Raw genomic sequence first — 16,236 nt, forward strand, 5'->3', positions numbered from 1 at the left:
TTTTCAAGGGTTGGCTTGGGTGACAAAATGTCTTGTGTAGGCGTGGGTTTGTCTCCCTCTCGCTCTCTCTCCCTAAGATGTGTCCGGCATAGGCCAGGGTGCCACTCGAGGCCCAAACCAATTCTGGTTATCGCTTCTCGGCCTTTTGGCTAAGATCAAGTGTAGTATCTGTTCTTATCAGTTTAATATCTGATACGTCCCCTATCTGGGGACCATATATTAAATGGATTTTTAGAACAGGGAGATGGAAAAAGAGCTTGCTCTGTCCACTCCACGCATTGACCTGGTATTGCAGTACCTCCAGGAACGGTGCACCCCTTCTTAACCCAGTTTCCAAAAGCAGAACTCAATTCACCTGATTCATATTAGCCCGATTTAATGAATTGGAAGAAAGCATACGTCTTCATATGCACCTCAATTTGGCCCATTCACTTTTCACACTTCCTCCTTTTGTTTTTTATCTTTCACACTTTTGACTTTCTTTATTCATCCAAATAGCAAACTCATCACCACTCAACCTGACCAACTCGGCTATGTCCCCGTGCTGCAGTTCTCTGTCTTATCTAGATCATTTGCAATTGAATGGAATAGATCCCTTTTGGACAAAGTGGATTCACCTGCTGCTGCAGTGACCACAGGTGTGATAACATCTAGAATTGGCATCTGGTGCGATCTCTCCGCTTCCACTCCAAAGAAAGTTACCTGTTTATTCCTATCATGCATTGGTTTTTGGGGTTTTCTTTGAGTAATGATGATCTCTTTAGTAGTCTGTTGGCGCCCTCTCCTGGAGGAATAGTTTGCTTGCTCTTGGACATTCTAAAAGAGAGGTCATGATAGACATTGAGCTTCTGAGCTCAATTGGGGACAGTCATGGGTGATGAATGTTTGCAACCTACTGCGAAGCCTCATACCGCAATATAAGGAACGTCAAATACTAAGAAAGGGCGGCCTATGAAAGAATTACTACTTTCAATAAGTACACTTAAACGGCTAATTGGGAATAGAAAAACTGTAAAAAGCCCTCTGAGAAAGCCCCCCTCTAACCTTTGATAGTAAGCTTTTCTGTAGTCTGCCTGTTGATGTATTTTCCGTTTGAACTGTGCACAACATGAAGAGACGGAACACTGGCGGCTTGTCACAATGCCCCCCGATGACATCACAATAGCGCTGCTGCCTAGAAAACAAGCTGCGCAGAAGAAGTTGTTCTTTGGGTGGGAGGGTGGGCTAGTGGAAGGAGGGGGCAATCTCTTTTTTTCCCGGGTGGTAGGGGGATGACAGGAGAAGGGAAGCGGGTGGTGAGAAAGGTACAGAGGGCAGGGTTTGGGGGCTGGGAAGGAAAGGGAAAAGATTAGGGTTTGGGGATGATGAAAGGGCTTTCTACGGGTAAGGATGGCAAAGGGTGGCAGTGACGGAAAGTCAGGCAACCTGTCCTGTCCGTCTTTTTGTATCGTGAATTGGAAAGACTGCAAGGGGGAGGGGAGTTGCTTGCGCCCTAAAGGAGGAGTTATTCAGATTCATTGCAGTGGGCGGCGGCTGCAAAACGCACCATTCTTCTTGTTTTGGCTCTGCAAAGCAGCCTTTTCAAGGGTTGGCTTGGGTGACAAAATGTCTTGTGTAGGCGTGGGTTTGTCTCCCTCTCGCTCTCTCTCCCTAAGATGTGTCCGGCATAGGCCAGGGTGCCACTCGAGGCCCAAACCAATTCTGGTTATCGCTTCTCGGCCTTTTGGCTAAGATCAAGTGTAGTATCTGTTCTTATCAGTTTAATATCTGATACGTCCCCTATCTGGGGACCATATATTAAATGGATTTTTAGAACAGGGAGATGGAAAAAGAGCTTGCTCTGTCCACTCCACGCATTGACCTGGTATTGCAGTACCTCCAGGAACGGTGCACCCCTTCTTAACCCAGTTTCCAAAAGCAGAACTCAATTCACCTGATTCATATTAGCCCGATTTAATGAATTGGAAGAAAGCATACGTCTTCATATGCACCTCAATTTGGCCCATTCACTTTTCACACTTCCTCCTTTTGTTTTTTATCTTTCACACTTTTGACTTTCTTTATTCATCCAAATAGCAAACTCATCACCACTCAACCTGACCAACTCGGCTATGTCCCCGTGCTGCAGTTCTCTGTCTTATCTAGATCATTTGCAATTGAATGGAATAGATCCCTTTTGGACAAAGTGGATTCACCTGCTGCTGCAGTGACCACAGGTGTGATAACATCTAGAATTGGCATCTGGTGCGATCTCTCCGCTTCCACTCCAAAGAAAGTTACCTGTTTATTCCTATCATGCATTGGTTTTTGGGGTTTTCTTTGAGTAATGATGATCTCTTTAGTAGTCTGTTGGCGCCCTCTCCTGGAGGAATAGTTTGCTTGCTCTTGGACATTCTAAAAGAGAGGTCATGATAGACATTGAGCTTCTGAGCTCAATTGGGGACAGTCATGGGTGATGAATGTTTGCAACCTACTGCGAAGCCTCATACCGCAATATAAGGAACGTCAAATACTAAGAAAGGGCGGCCTATGAAAGAATTACTACTTTCAATAAGTACACTTAAACGGCTAATTGGGAATAGAAAAACTGTAAAAAGCCCTCTGAGAAAGCCCCCCTCTAACCTTTGATAGTAAGCTTTTCTGTAGTCTGCCTGTTGATGTATTTTCCGTTTGAACTGTGCACAACATGAAGAGACGGAACACTGGCGGCTTGTCACAATGCCCCCCGATGACATCACAATAGCGCTGCTGCCTAGAAAACAAGCTGCGCAGAAGAAGTTGTTCTTTGGGTGGGAGGGTGGGCTAGTGGAAGGAGGGGGCAATCTCTTTTTTTCCCGGGTGGTAGGGGGATGACAGGAGAAGGGAAGCGGGTGGTGAGAAAGGTACAGAGGGCAGGGTTTGGGGGCTGGGAAGGAAAGGGAAAAGATTAGGGTTTGGGGATGATGAAAGGGCTTTCTACGGGTAAGGATGGCAAAGGGTGGCAGTGACGGAAAGTCAGGCAACCTGTCCTGTCCGTCTTTTTGTATCGTGAATTGGAAAGACTGCAAGGGGGAGGGGAGTTGCTTGCGCCCTAAAGGAGGAGTTATTCAGATTCATTGCAGTGGGCGGCGGCTGCAAAACGCACCATTCTTCTTGTTTTGGCTCTGCAAAGCAGCCTTTTCAAGGGTTGGCTTGGGTGACAAAATGTCTTGTGTAGGCGTGGGTTTGTCTCCCTCTCGCTCTCTCTCCCTAAGATGTGTCCGGCATAGGCCAGGGTGCCACTCGAGGCCCAAACCAATTCTGGTTATCGCTTCTCGGCCTTTTGGCTAAGATCAAGTGTAGTATCTGTTCTTATCAGTTTAATATCTGATACGTCCCCTATCTGGGGACCATATATTAAATGGATTTTTAGAACAGGGAGATGGAAAAAGAGCTTGCTCTGTCCACTCCACGCATTGACCTGGTATTGCAGTACCTCCAGGAACGGTGCACCCCTTCTTAACCCAGTTTCCAAAAGCAGAACTCAATTCACCTGATTCATATTAGCCCGATTTAATGAATTGGAAGAAAGCATACGTCTTCATATGCACCTCAATTTGGCCCATTCACTTTTCACACTTCCTCCTTTTGTTTTTTATCTTTCACACTTTTGACTTTCTTTATTCATCCAAATAGCAAACTCATCACCACTCAACCTGACCAACTCGGCTATGTCCCCGTGCTGCAGTTCTCTGTCTTATCTAGATCATTTGCAATTGAATGGAATAGATCCCTTTTGGACAAAGTGGATTCACCTGCTGCTGCAGTGACCACAGGTGTGATAACATCTAGAATTGGCATCTGGTGCGATCTCTCCGCTTCCACTCCAAAGAAAGTTACCTGTTTATTCCTATCATGCATTGGTTTTTGGGGTTTTCTTTGAGTAATGATGATCTCTTTAGTAGTCTGTTGGCGCCCTCTCCTGGAGGAATAGTTTGCTTGCTCTTGGACATTCTAAAAGAGAGGTCATGATAGACATTGAGCTTCTGAGCTCAATTGGGGACAGTCATGGGTGATGAATGTTTGCAACCTACTGCGAAGCCTCATACCGCAATATAAGGAACGTCAAATACTAAGAAAGGGCGGCCTATGAAAGAATTACTACTTTCAATAAGTACACTTAAACGGCTAATTGGGAATAGAAAAACTGTAAAAAGCCCTCTGAGAAAGCCCCCCTCTAACCTTTGATAGTAAGCTTTTCTGTAGTCTGCCTGTTGATGTATTTTCCGTTTGAACTGTGCACAACATGAAGAGACGGAACACTGGCGGCTTGTCACAATGCCCCCCGATGACATCACAATAGCGCTGCTGCCTAGAAAACAAGCTGCGCAGAAGAAGTTGTTCTTTGGGTGGGAGGGTGGGCTAGTGGAAGGAGGGGGCAATCTCTTTTTTTCCCGGGTGGTAGGGGGATGACAGGAGAAGGGAAGCGGGTGGTGAGAAAGGTACAGAGGGCAGGGTTTGGGGGCTGGGAAGGAAAGGGAAAAGATTAGGGTTTGGGGATGATGAAAGGGCTTTCTACGGGTAAGGATGGCAAAGGGTGGCAGTGACGGAAAGTCAGGCAACCTGTCCTGTCCGTCTTTTTGTATCGTGAATTGGAAAGACTGCAAGGGGGAGGGGAGTTGCTTGCGCCCTAAAGGAGGAGTTATTCAGATTCATTGCAGTGGGCGGCGGCTGCAAAACGCACCATTCTTCTTGTTTTGGCTCTGCAAAGCAGCCTTTTCAAGGGTTGGCTTGGGTGACAAAATGTCTTGTGTAGGCGTGGGTTTGTCTCCCTCTCGCTCTCTCTCCCTAAGATGTGTCCGGCATAGGCCAGGGTGCCACTCGAGGCCCAAACCAATTCTGGTTATCGCTTCTCGGCCTTTTGGCTAAGATCAAGTGTAGTATCTGTTCTTATCAGTTTAATATCTGATACGTCCCCTATCTGGGGACCATATATTAAATGGATTTTTAGAACAGGGAGATGGAAAAAGAGCTTGCTCTGTCCACTCCACGCATTGACCTGGTATTGCAGTACCTCCAGGAACGGTGCACCCCTTCTTAACCCAGTTTCCAAAAGCAGAACTCAATTCACCTGATTCATATTAGCCCGATTTAATGAATTGGAAGAAAGCATACGTCTTCATATGCACCTCAATTTGGCCCATTCACTTTTCACACTTCCTCCTTTTGTTTTTTATCTTTCACACTTTTGACTTTCTTTATTCATCCAAATAGCAAACTCATCACCACTCAACCTGACCAACTCGGCTATGTCCCCGTGCTGCAGTTCTCTGTCTTATCTAGATCATTTGCAATTGAATGGAATAGATCCCTTTTGGACAAAGTGGATTCACCTGCTGCTGCAGTGACCACAGGTGTGATAACATCTAGAATTGGCATCTGGTGCGATCTCTCCGCTTCCACTCCAAAGAAAGTTACCTGTTTATTCCTATCATGCATTGGTTTTTGGGGTTTTCTTTGAGTAATGATGATCTCTTTAGTAGTCTGTTGGCGCCCTCTCCTGGAGGAATAGTTTGCTTGCTCTTGGACATTCTAAAAGAGAGGTCATGATAGACATTGAGCTTCTGAGCTCAATTGGGGACAGTCATGGGTGATGAATGTTTGCAACCTACTGCGAAGCCTCATACCGCAATATAAGGAACGTCAAATACTAAGAAAGGGCGGCCTATGAAAGAATTACTACTTTCAATAAGTACACTTAAACGGCTAATTGGGAATAGAAAAACTGTAAAAAGCCCTCTGAGAAAGCCCCCCTCTAACCTTTGATAGTAAGCTTTTCTGTAGTCTGCCTGTTGATGTATTTTCCGTTTGAACTGTGCACAACATGAAGAGACGGAACACTGGCGGCTTGTCACAATGCCCCCCGATGACATCACAATAGCGCTGCTGCCTAGAAAACAAGCTGCGCAGAAGAAGTTGTTCTTTGGGTGGGAGGGTGGGCTAGTGGAAGGAGGGGGCAATCTCTTTTTTTCCCGGGTGGTAGGGGGATGACAGGAGAAGGGAAGCGGGTGGTGAGAAAGGTACAGAGGGCAGGGTTTGGGGGCTGGGAAGGAAAGGGAAAAGATTAGGGTTTGGGGATGATGAAAGGGCTTTCTACGGGTAAGGATGGCAAAGGGTGGCAGTGACGGAAAGTCAGGCAACCTGTCCTGTCCGTCTTTTTGTATCGTGAATTGGAAAGACTGCAAGGGGGAGGGGAGTTGCTTGCGCCCTAAAGGAGGAGTTATTCAGATTCATTGCAGTGGGCGGCGGCTGCAAAACGCACCATTCTTCTTGTTTTGGCTCTGCAAAGCAGCCTTTTCAAGGGTTGGCTTGGGTGACAAAATGTCTTGTGTAGGCGTGGGTTTGTCTCCCTCTCGCTCTCTCTCCCTAAGATGTGTCCGGCATAGGCCAGGGTGCCACTCGAGGCCCAAACCAATTCTGGTTATCGCTTCTCGGCCTTTTGGCTAAGATCAAGTGTAGTATCTGTTCTTATCAGTTTAATATCTGATACGTCCCCTATCTGGGGACCATATATTAAATGGATTTTTAGAACAGGGAGATGGAAAAAGAGCTTGCTCTGTCCACTCCACGCATTGACCTGGTATTGCAGTACCTCCAGGAACGGTGCACCCCTTCTTAACCCAGTTTCCAAAAGCAGAACTCAATTCACCTGATTCATATTAGCCCGATTTAATGAATTGGAAGAAAGCATACGTCTTCATATGCACCTCAATTTGGCCCATTCACTTTTCACACTTCCTCCTTTTGTTTTTTATCTTTCACACTTTTGACTTTCTTTATTCATCCAAATAGCAAACTCATCACCACTCAACCTGACCAACTCGGCTATGTCCCCGTGCTGCAGTTCTCTGTCTTATCTAGATCATTTGCAATTGAATGGAATAGATCCCTTTTGGACAAAGTGGATTCACCTGCTGCTGCAGTGACCACAGGTGTGATAACATCTAGAATTGGCATCTGGTGCGATCTCTCCGCTTCCACTCCAAAGAAAGTTACCTGTTTATTCCTATCATGCATTGGTTTTTGGGGTTTTCTTTGAGTAATGATGATCTCTTTAGTAGTCTGTTGGCGCCCTCTCCTGGAGGAATAGTTTGCTTGCTCTTGGACATTCTAAAAGAGAGGTCATGATAGACATTGAGCTTCTGAGCTCAATTGGGGACAGTCATGGGTGATGAATGTTTGCAACCTACTGCGAAGCCTCATACCGCAATATAAGGAACGTCAAATACTAAGAAAGGGCGGCCTATGAAAGAATTACTACTTTCAATAAGTACACTTAAACGGCTAATTGGGAATAGAAAAACTGTAAAAAGCCCTCTGAGAAAGCCCCCCTCTAACCTTTGATAGTAAGCTTTTCTGTAGTCTGCCTGTTGATGTATTTTCCGTTTGAACTGTGCACAACATGAAGAGACGGAACACTGGCGGCTTGTCACAATGCCCCCCGATGACATCACAATAGCGCTGCTGCCTAGAAAACAAGCTGCGCAGAAGAAGTTGTTCTTTGGGTGGGAGGGTGGGCTAGTGGAAGGAGGGGGCAATCTCTTTTTTTCCCGGGTGGTAGGGGGATGACAGGAGAAGGGAAGCGGGTGGTGAGAAAGGTACAGAGGGCAGGGTTTGGGGGCTGGGAAGGAAAGGGAAAAGATTAGGGTTTGGGGATGATGAAAGGGCTTTCTACGGGTAAGGATGGCAAAGGGTGGCAGTGACGGAAAGTCAGGCAACCTGTCCTGTCCGTCTTTTTGTATCGTGAATTGGAAAGACTGCAAGGGGGAGGGGAGTTGCTTGCGCCCTAAAGGAGGAGTTATTCAGATTCATTGCAGTGGGCGGCGGCTGCAAAACGCACCATTCTTCTTGTTTTGGCTCTGCAAAGCAGCCTTTTCAAGGGTTGGCTTGGGTGACAAAATGTCTTGTGTAGGCGTGGGTTTGTCTCCCTCTCGCTCTCTCTCCCTAAGATGTGTCCGGCATAGGCCAGGGTGCCACTCGAGGCCCAAACCAATTCTGGTTATCGCTTCTCGGCCTTTTGGCTAAGATCAAGTGTAGTATCTGTTCTTATCAGTTTAATATCTGATACGTCCCCTATCTGGGGACCATATATTAAATGGATTTTTAGAACAGGGAGATGGAAAAAGAGCTTGCTCTGTCCACTCCACGCATTGACCTGGTATTGCAGTACCTCCAGGAACGGTGCACCCCTTCTTAACCCAGTTTCCAAAAGCAGAACTCAATTCACCTGATTCATATTAGCCCGATTTAATGAATTGGAAGAAAGCATACGTCTTCATATGCACCTCAATTTGGCCCATTCACTTTTCACACTTCCTCCTTTTGTTTTTTATCTTTCACACTTTTGACTTTCTTTATTCATCCAAATAGCAAACTCATCACCACTCAACCTGACCAACTCGGCTATGTCCCCGTGCTGCAGTTCTCTGTCTTATCTAGATCATTTGCAATTGAATGGAATAGATCCCTTTTGGACAAAGTGGATTCACCTGCTGCTGCAGTGACCACAGGTGTGATAACATCTAGAATTGGCATCTGGTGCGATCTCTCCGCTTCCACTCCAAAGAAAGTTACCTGTTTATTCCTATCATGCATTGGTTTTTGGGGTTTTCTTTGAGTAATGATGATCTCTTTAGTAGTCTGTTGGCGCCCTCTCCTGGAGGAATAGTTTGCTTGCTCTTGGACATTCTAAAAGAGAGGTCATGATAGACATTGAGCTTCTGAGCTCAATTGGGGACAGTCATGGGTGATGAATGTTTGCAACCTACTGCGAAGCCTCATACCGCAATATAAGGAACGTCAAATACTAAGAAAGGGCGGCCTATGAAAGAATTACTACTTTCAATAAGTACACTTAAACGGCTAATTGGGAATAGAAAAACTGTAAAAAGCCCTCTGAGAAAGCCCCCCTCTAACCTTTGATAGTAAGCTTTTCTGTAGTCTGCCTGTTGATGTATTTTCCGTTTGAACTGTGCACAACATGAAGAGACGGAACACTGGCGGCTTGTCACAATGCCCCCCGATGACATCACAATAGCGCTGCTGCCTAGAAAACAAGCTGCGCAGAAGAAGTTGTTCTTTGGGTGGGAGGGTGGGCTAGTGGAAGGAGGGGGCAATCTCTTTTTTTCCCGGGTGGTAGGGGGATGACAGGAGAAGGGAAGCGGGTGGTGAGAAAGGTACAGAGGGCAGGGTTTGGGGGCTGGGAAGGAAAGGGAAAAGATTAGGGTTTGGGGATGATGAAAGGGCTTTCTACGGGTAAGGATGGCAAAGGGTGGCAGTGACGGAAAGTCAGGCAACCTGTCCTGTCCGTCTTTTTGTATCGTGAATTGGAAAGACTGCAAGGGGGAGGGGAGTTGCTTGCGCCCTAAAGGAGGAGTTATTCAGATTCATTGCAGTGGGCGGCGGCTGCAAAACGCACCATTCTTCTTGTTTTGGCTCTGCAAAGCAGCCTTTTCAAGGGTTGGCTTGGGTGACAAAATGTCTTGTGTAGGCGTGGGTTTGTCTCCCTCTCGCTCTCTCTCCCTAAGATGTGTCCGGCATAGGCCAGGGTGCCACTCGAGGCCCAAACCAATTCTGGTTATCGCTTCTCGGCCTTTTGGCTAAGATCAAGTGTAGTATCTGTTCTTATCAGTTTAATATCTGATACGTCCCCTATCTGGGGACCATATATTAAATGGATTTTTAGAACAGGGAGATGGAAAAAGAGCTTGCTCTGTCCACTCCACGCATTGACCTGGTATTGCAGTACCTCCAGGAACGGTGCACCCCTTCTTAACCCAGTTTCCAAAAGCAGAACTCAATTCACCTGATTCATATTAGCCCGATTTAATGAATTGGAAGAAAGCATACGTCTTCATATGCACCTCAATTTGGCCCATTCACTTTTCACACTTCCTCCTTTTGTTTTTTATCTTTCACACTTTTGACTTTCTTTATTCATCCAAATAGCAAACTCATCACCACTCAACCTGACCAACTCGGCTATGTCCCCGTGCTGCAGTTCTCTGTCTTATCTAGATCATTTGCAATTGAATGGAATAGATCCCTTTTGGACAAAGTGGATTCACCTGCTGCTGCAGTGACCACAGGTGTGATAACATCTAGAATTGGCATCTGGTGCGATCTCTCCGCTTCCACTCCAAAGAAAGTTACCTGTTTATTCCTATCATGCATTGGTTTTTGGGGTTTTCTTTGAGTAATGATGATCTCTTTAGTAGTCTGTTGGCGCCCTCTCCTGGAGGAATAGTTTGCTTGCTCTTGGACATTCTAAAAGAGAGGTCATGATAGACATTGAGCTTCTGAGCTCAATTGGGGACAGTCATGGGTGATGAATGTTTGCAACCTACTGCGAAGCCTCATACCGCAATATAAGGAACGTCAAATACTAAGAAAGGGCGGCCTATGAAAGAATTACTACTTTCAATAAGTACACTTAAACGGCTAATTGGGAATAGAAAAACTGTAAAAAGCCCTCTGAGAAAGCCCCCCTCTAACCTTTGATAGTAAGCTTTTCTGTAGTCTGCCTGTTGATGTATTTTCCGTTTGAACTGTGCACAACATGAAGAGACGGAACACTGGCGGCTTGTCACAATGCCCCCCGATGACATCACAATAGCGCTGCTGCCTAGAAAACAAGCTGCGCAGAAGAAGTTGTTCTTTGGGTGGGAGGGTGGGCTAGTGGAAGGAGGGGGCAATCTCTTTTTTTCCCGGGTGGTAGGGGGATGACAGGAGAAGGGAAGCGGGTGGTGAGAAAGGTACAGAGGGCAGGGTTTGGGGGCTGGGAAGGAAAGGGAAAAGATTAGGGTTTGGGGATGATGAAAGGGCTTTCTACGGGTAAGGATGGCAAAGGGTGGCAGTGACGGAAAGTCAGGCAACCTGTCCTGTCCGTCTTTTTGTATCGTGAATTGGAAAGACTGCAAGGGGGAGGGGAGTTGCTTGCGCCCTAAAGGAGGAGTTATTCAGATTCATTGCAGTGGGCGGCGGCTGCAAAACGCACCATTCTTCTTGTTTTGGCTCTGCAAAGCAGCCTTTTCAAGGGTTGGCTTGGGTGACAAAATGTCTTGTGTAGGCGTGGGTTTGTCTCCCTCTCGCTCTCTCTCCCTAAGATGTGTCCGGCATAGGCCAGGGTGCCACTCGAGGCCCAAACCAATTCTGGTTATCGCTTCTCGGCCTTTTGGCTAAGATCAAGTGTAGTATCTGTTCTTATCAGTTTAATATCTGATACGTCCCCTATCTGGGGACCATATATTAAATGGATTTTTAGAACAGGGAGATGGAAAAAGAGCTTGCTCTGTCCACTCCACGCATTGACCTGGTATTGCAGTACCTCCAGGAACGGTGCACCCCTTCTTAACCCAGTTTCCAAAAGCAGAACTCAATTCACCTGATTCATATTAGCCCGATTTAATGAATTGGAAGAAAGCATACGTCTTCATATGCACCTCAATTTGGCCCATTCACTTTTCACACTTCCTCCTTTTGTTTTTTATCTTTCACACTTTTGACTTTCTTTATTCATCCAAATAGCAAACTCATCACCACTCAACCTGACCAACTCGGCTATGTCCCCGTGCTGCAGTTCTCTGTCTTATCTAGATCATTTGCAATTGAATGGAATAGATCCCTTTTGGACAAAGTGGATTCACCTGCTGCTGCAGTGACCACAGGTGTGATAACATCTAGAATTGGCATCTGGTGCGATCTCTCCGCTTCCACTCCAAAGAAAGTTACCTGTTTATTCCTATCATGCATTGGTTTTTGGGGTTTTCTTTGAGTAATGATGATCTCTTTAGTAGTCTGTTGGCGCCCTCTCCTGGAGGAATAGTTTGCTTGCTCTTGGACATTCTAAAAGAGAGGTCATGATAGACATTGAGCTTCTGAGCTCAATTGGGGACAGTCATGGGTGATGAATGTTTGCAACCTACTGCGAAGCCTCATACCGCAATATAAGGAACGTCAAATACTAAGAAAGGGCGGCCTATGAAAGAATTACTACTTTCAATAAGTACACTTAAACGGCTAATTGGGAATAGAAAAACTGTAAAAAGCCCTCTGAGAAAGCCCCCCTCTAACCTTTGATAGTAAGCTTTTCTGTAGTCTGCCTGTTGATGTATTTTCCGTTTGAACTGTGCACAACATGAAGAGACGGAACACTGGCGGCTTGTCACAATGCCCCCCGATGACATCACAATAGCGCTGCTGCCTAGAAAACAAGCTGCGCAGAAGAAGTTGTTCTTTGGGTGGGAGGGTGGGCTAGTGGAAGGAGGGGGCAATCTCTTTTTTTCCCGGGTGGTAGGGGGATGACAGGAGAAGGGAAGCGGGTGGTGAGAAAGGTACAGAGGGCAGGGTTTGGGGGCTGGGAAGGAAAGGGAAAAGATTAGGGTTTGGGGATGATGAAAGGGCTTTCTACGGGTAAGGATGGCAAAGGGTGGCAGTGACGGAAAGTCAGGCAACCTGTCCTGTCCGTCTTTTTGTATCGTGAATTGGAAAGACTGCAAGGGGGAGGGGAGTTGCTTGCGCCCTAAAGGAGGAGTTATTCAGATTCATTGCAGTGGGCGGCGGCTGCAAAACGCACCATTCTTCTTGTTTTGGCTCTGCAAAGCAGCCTTTTCAAGGGTTGGCTTGGGTGACAAAATGTCTTGTGTAGGCGTGGGTTTGTCTCCCTCTCGCTCTCTCTCCCTAAGATGTGTCCGGCATAGGCCAGGGTGCCACTCGAGGCCCAAACCAATTCTGGTTATCGCTTCTCGGCCTTTTGGCTAAGATCAAGTGTAGTATCTGGTCCGGGTCAGCTTCGGCTGAGAAACCAACACCCGGTTGGAGGTCTGGGTCAGCTTCGGCTGAGAAACCAACACCCGGTTGGAGGTCCGGTTAGCCTTGGGCTGAGAAACCAACACCGGTTGACGGTCCGGGCAGTTTCGGCTGCGAAACCATCAACTAGTAGCTCTCTACTCCACTTGGGTAAGATGCCTGGGTGGACGCTGGGAGCAACGACAAGGCTCAACCAGGCTTCGGCTTGGGGGAGCACCGAAGATCCCTGACCCTTGCTGTGGCCTTCTGGCTCGGAGGGACGGGGTTGATTTTTGGGGACCCTCTCCTCACGGTGGGGTCCACACGAATCCTAGCCTTTGCACTGTTTTTGGTGTGACTTCGGTCATACATTTTTTGTGGTGCTTTGGAAAGCTTCATTAAATCAAAATCTGTTCTTATCAGTTTAATATCTGATACGTCCCCTATCTGGGGACCATATATTAAATGGATTTTTAGAACAGGGAGATGGAAAAAGAGCTTGCTCTGTCCACTCCACGCATTGACCTGGTATTGCAGTACCTCCAGGAACGGTGCACCCCTTCTTAACCCAGTTTCCAAAAGCAGAACTCAATTCACCTGATTCATATTAGCCCGATTTAATGAATTGGAAGAAAGCATACGTCTTCATATGCACCTCAATTTGGCCCATTCACTTTTCACACTTCCTCCTTTTGTTTTTTATCTTTCACACTTTTGACTTTCTTTATTCATCCAAATAGCAAACTCATCACCACTCAACCTGACCAACTCGGCTATGTCCCCGTGCTGCAGTTCTCTGTCTTATCTAGATCATTTGCAATTGAATGGAATAGATCCCTTTTGGACAAAGTGGATTCACCTGCTGCTGCAGTGACCACAGGTGTGATAACATCTAGAATTGGCATCTGGTGCGATCTCTCCGCTTCCACTCCAAAGAAAGTTACCTGTTTATTCCTATCATGCATTGGTTTTTGGGGTTTTCTTTGAGTAATGATGATCTCTTTAGTAGTCTGTTGGCGCCCTCTCCTGGAGGAATAGTTTGCTTGCTCTTGGACATTCTAAAAGAGAGGTCATGATAGACATTGAGCTTCTGAGCTCAATTGGGGACAGTCATGGGTGATGAATGTTTGCAACCTACTGCGAAGCCTCATACCGCAATATAAGGAACGTCAAATACTAAGAAAGGGCGGCCTATGAAAGAATTACTACTTTCAATAAGTACACTTAAACGGCTAATTGGGAATAGAAAAACTGTAAAAAGCCCTCTGAGAAAGCCCCCCTCTAACCTTTGATAGTAAGCTTTTCTGTAGTCTGCCTGTTGATGTATTTTCCGTTTGAACTGTGCACAACATGAAGAGACGGAACACTGGCGGCTTGTCACAATGCCCCCCGATGACATCACAATAGCGCTGCTGCCTAGAAAACAAGCTGCGCAGAAGAAGTTGTTCTTTGGGTGGGAGGGTGGGCTAGTGGAAGGAGGGGGCAATCTCTTTTTTTCCCGGGTGGTAGGGGGATGACAGGAGAAGGGAAGCGGGTGGTGAGAAAGGTACAGAGGGCAGGGTTTGGGGGCTGGGAAGGAAAGGGAAAAGATTAGGGTTTGGGGATGATGAAAGGGCTTTCTACGGGTAAGGATGGCAAAGGGTGGCAGTGACGGAAAGTCAGGCAACCTGTCCTGTCCGTCTTTTTGTATCGTGAATTGGAAAGACTGCAAGGGGGAGGGGAGTTGCTTGCGCCCTAAAGGAGGAGTTATTCAGATTCATTGCAGTGGGCGGCGGCTGCAAAACGCACCATTCTTCTTGTTTTGGCTCTGCAAAGCAGCCTTTTCAAGGGTTGGCTTGGGTGACAAAATGTCTTGTGTAGGCGTGGGTTTGTCTCCCTCTCGCTCTCTCTCCCTAAGATGTGTCCGGCATAGGCCAGGGTGCCACTCGAGGCCCAAACCAATTCTGGTTATCGCTTCTCGGCCTTTTGGCTAAGATCAAGTGTAGTATCTGTTCTTATCAGTTTAATATCTGATACGTCCCCTATCTGGGGACCATATATTAAATGGATTTTTAGAACAGGGAGATGGAAAAAGAGCTTGCTCTGTCCACTCCACGCATTGACCTGGTATTGCAGTACCTCCAGGAACGGTGCACCCCTTCTTAACCCAGTTTCCAAAAGCAGAACTCAATTCACCTGATTCATATTAGCCCGATTTAATGAATTGGAAGAAAGCATACGTCTTCATATGCACCTCAATTTGGCCCATTCACTTTTCACACTTCCTCCTTTTGTTTTTTATCTTTCACACTTTTGACTTTCTTTATTCATCCAAATAGCAAACTCATCACCACTCAACCTGACCAACTCGGCTATGTCCCCGTGCTGCAGTTCTCTGTCTTATCTAGATCATTTGCAATTGAATGGAATAGATCCCTTTTGGACAAAGTGGATTCACCTGCTGCTGCAGTGACCACAGGTGTGATAACATCTAGAATTGGCATCTGGTGCGATCTCTCCGCTTCCACTCCAAAGAAAGTTACCTGTTTATTCCTATCATGCATTGGTTTTTGGGGTTTTCTTTGAGTAATGATGATCTCTTTAGTAGTCTGTTGGCGCCCTCTCCTGGAGGAATAGTTTGCTTGCTCTTGGACATTCTAAAAGAGAGGTCATGATAGACATTGAGCTTCTGAGCTCAATTGGGGACAGTCATGGGTGATGAATGTTTGCAACCTACTGCGAAGCCTCATACCGCAATATAAGGAACGTCAAATACTAAGAAAGGGCGGCCTATGAAAGAATTACTACTTTCAATAAGTACACTTAAACGGCTAATTGGGAATAGAAAAACTGTAAAAAGCCCTCTGAGAAAGCCCCCCTCTAACCTTTGATAGTAAGCTTTTCTGTAGTCTGCCTGTTGATGTATTTTCCGTTTGAACTGTGCACAACATGAAGAGACGGAACACTGGCGGCTTGTCACAATGCCCCCCGATGACATCACAATAGCGCTGCTGCCTAGAAAACAAGCTGCGCAGAAGAAGTTGTTCTTTGGGTGGGAGGGTGGGCTAGTGGAAGGAGGGGGCAATCTCTTTTTTTCCCGGGTGGTAGGGGGATGACAGGAGAAGGGAAGCGGGTGGTGAGAAAGGTACAGAGGGCAGGGTTTGGGGGCTGGGAAGGAAAGGGAAAAGATTAGGGTTTGGGGATGATGAAAGGGCTTTCTACGGGTAAGGATGGCAAAGGGTGGCAGTGACGGAAAGTCAGGCAACCTGTCCTGTCCGTCTTTTTGTATCGTGAATTGGAAAGACTGCAAGGGGGAGGGGAGTTGCTTGCGCCCTAAAGGAGGAGTTATTCAGATTCATTGCAGTGGGCGGCGGCTGCAAAACGCACCATTCTTCTTGTTTTGGCTCTGCAAAGCAGCCTTTTCAAGGGTTGGCTTGGGTGACAAAATGTCTT

At 46.6% G+C, this 16,236-nt stretch overlaps 10 non-coding genes and 1 pseudogene across 10 annotated transcripts; all 11 read left to right on the forward strand.

The window, feature by feature from the left end:
- The first annotated feature begins 129 nt into the window (after positions 1–129).
- Positions 130–320, forward strand: LOC142289305 (U2 spliceosomal RNA). Its single transcript, XR_012749803.1, has one exon. It is a non-coding gene; the product is annotated as a U2 spliceosomal RNA (small nuclear RNA).
- A 1,387-nt stretch (positions 321–1,707) lies between these two features.
- Positions 1,708–1,898, forward strand: LOC142289306 (U2 spliceosomal RNA). The gene has a single exon (XR_012749804.1). It is a non-coding gene; the product is annotated as a U2 spliceosomal RNA (small nuclear RNA).
- Positions 1,899–3,285: 1,387 nt separating this feature from the next.
- On the forward strand, positions 3,286–3,476 carry LOC142289307 (U2 spliceosomal RNA). Its single transcript, XR_012749805.1, has one exon. It is a non-coding gene; the product is annotated as a U2 spliceosomal RNA (small nuclear RNA).
- Positions 3,477–4,863: 1,387 nt separating this feature from the next.
- On the forward strand, positions 4,864–5,054 carry LOC142289308 (U2 spliceosomal RNA). Its single transcript, XR_012749806.1, has one exon. It is a non-coding gene; the product is annotated as a U2 spliceosomal RNA (small nuclear RNA).
- Positions 5,055–6,441: 1,387 nt separating this feature from the next.
- LOC142289309 (U2 spliceosomal RNA) lies at positions 6,442–6,632 on the forward strand. Its single transcript, XR_012749807.1, has one exon. It is a non-coding gene; the product is annotated as a U2 spliceosomal RNA (small nuclear RNA).
- A 1,387-nt stretch (positions 6,633–8,019) lies between these two features.
- LOC142289311 (U2 spliceosomal RNA) lies at positions 8,020–8,210 on the forward strand. Its single transcript, XR_012749809.1, has one exon. It is a non-coding gene; the product is annotated as a U2 spliceosomal RNA (small nuclear RNA).
- A 1,387-nt stretch (positions 8,211–9,597) lies between these two features.
- On the forward strand, positions 9,598–9,788 carry LOC142289312 (U2 spliceosomal RNA). Its single transcript, XR_012749810.1, has one exon. It is a non-coding gene; the product is annotated as a U2 spliceosomal RNA (small nuclear RNA).
- Positions 9,789–11,175: 1,387 nt separating this feature from the next.
- LOC142289313 (U2 spliceosomal RNA) lies at positions 11,176–11,366 on the forward strand. Its single transcript, XR_012749811.1, has one exon. It is a non-coding gene; the product is annotated as a U2 spliceosomal RNA (small nuclear RNA).
- A 1,387-nt stretch (positions 11,367–12,753) lies between these two features.
- On the forward strand, positions 12,754–12,825 carry LOC142289330 (U2 spliceosomal RNA; annotated as a pseudogene).
- Positions 12,826–13,170: 345 nt separating this feature from the next.
- LOC142289329 (U2 spliceosomal RNA) lies at positions 13,171–13,366 on the forward strand. The gene has a single exon (XR_012749825.1). It is a non-coding gene; the product is annotated as a U2 spliceosomal RNA (small nuclear RNA).
- A 1,387-nt stretch (positions 13,367–14,753) lies between these two features.
- LOC142289314 (U2 spliceosomal RNA) lies at positions 14,754–14,944 on the forward strand. Its single transcript, XR_012749812.1, has one exon. It is a non-coding gene; the product is annotated as a U2 spliceosomal RNA (small nuclear RNA).
- Positions 14,945–16,236: the final 1,292 nt, after the last annotated feature.

This window comes from Anomaloglossus baeobatrachus, unplaced genomic scaffold (assembly GCF_048569485.1).
Source record: "Anomaloglossus baeobatrachus isolate aAnoBae1 unplaced genomic scaffold, aAnoBae1.hap1 Scaffold_918, whole genome shotgun sequence".
NCBI classification, from domain to species: domain Eukaryota; kingdom Metazoa; phylum Chordata; class Amphibia; order Anura; family Aromobatidae; genus Anomaloglossus; species Anomaloglossus baeobatrachus.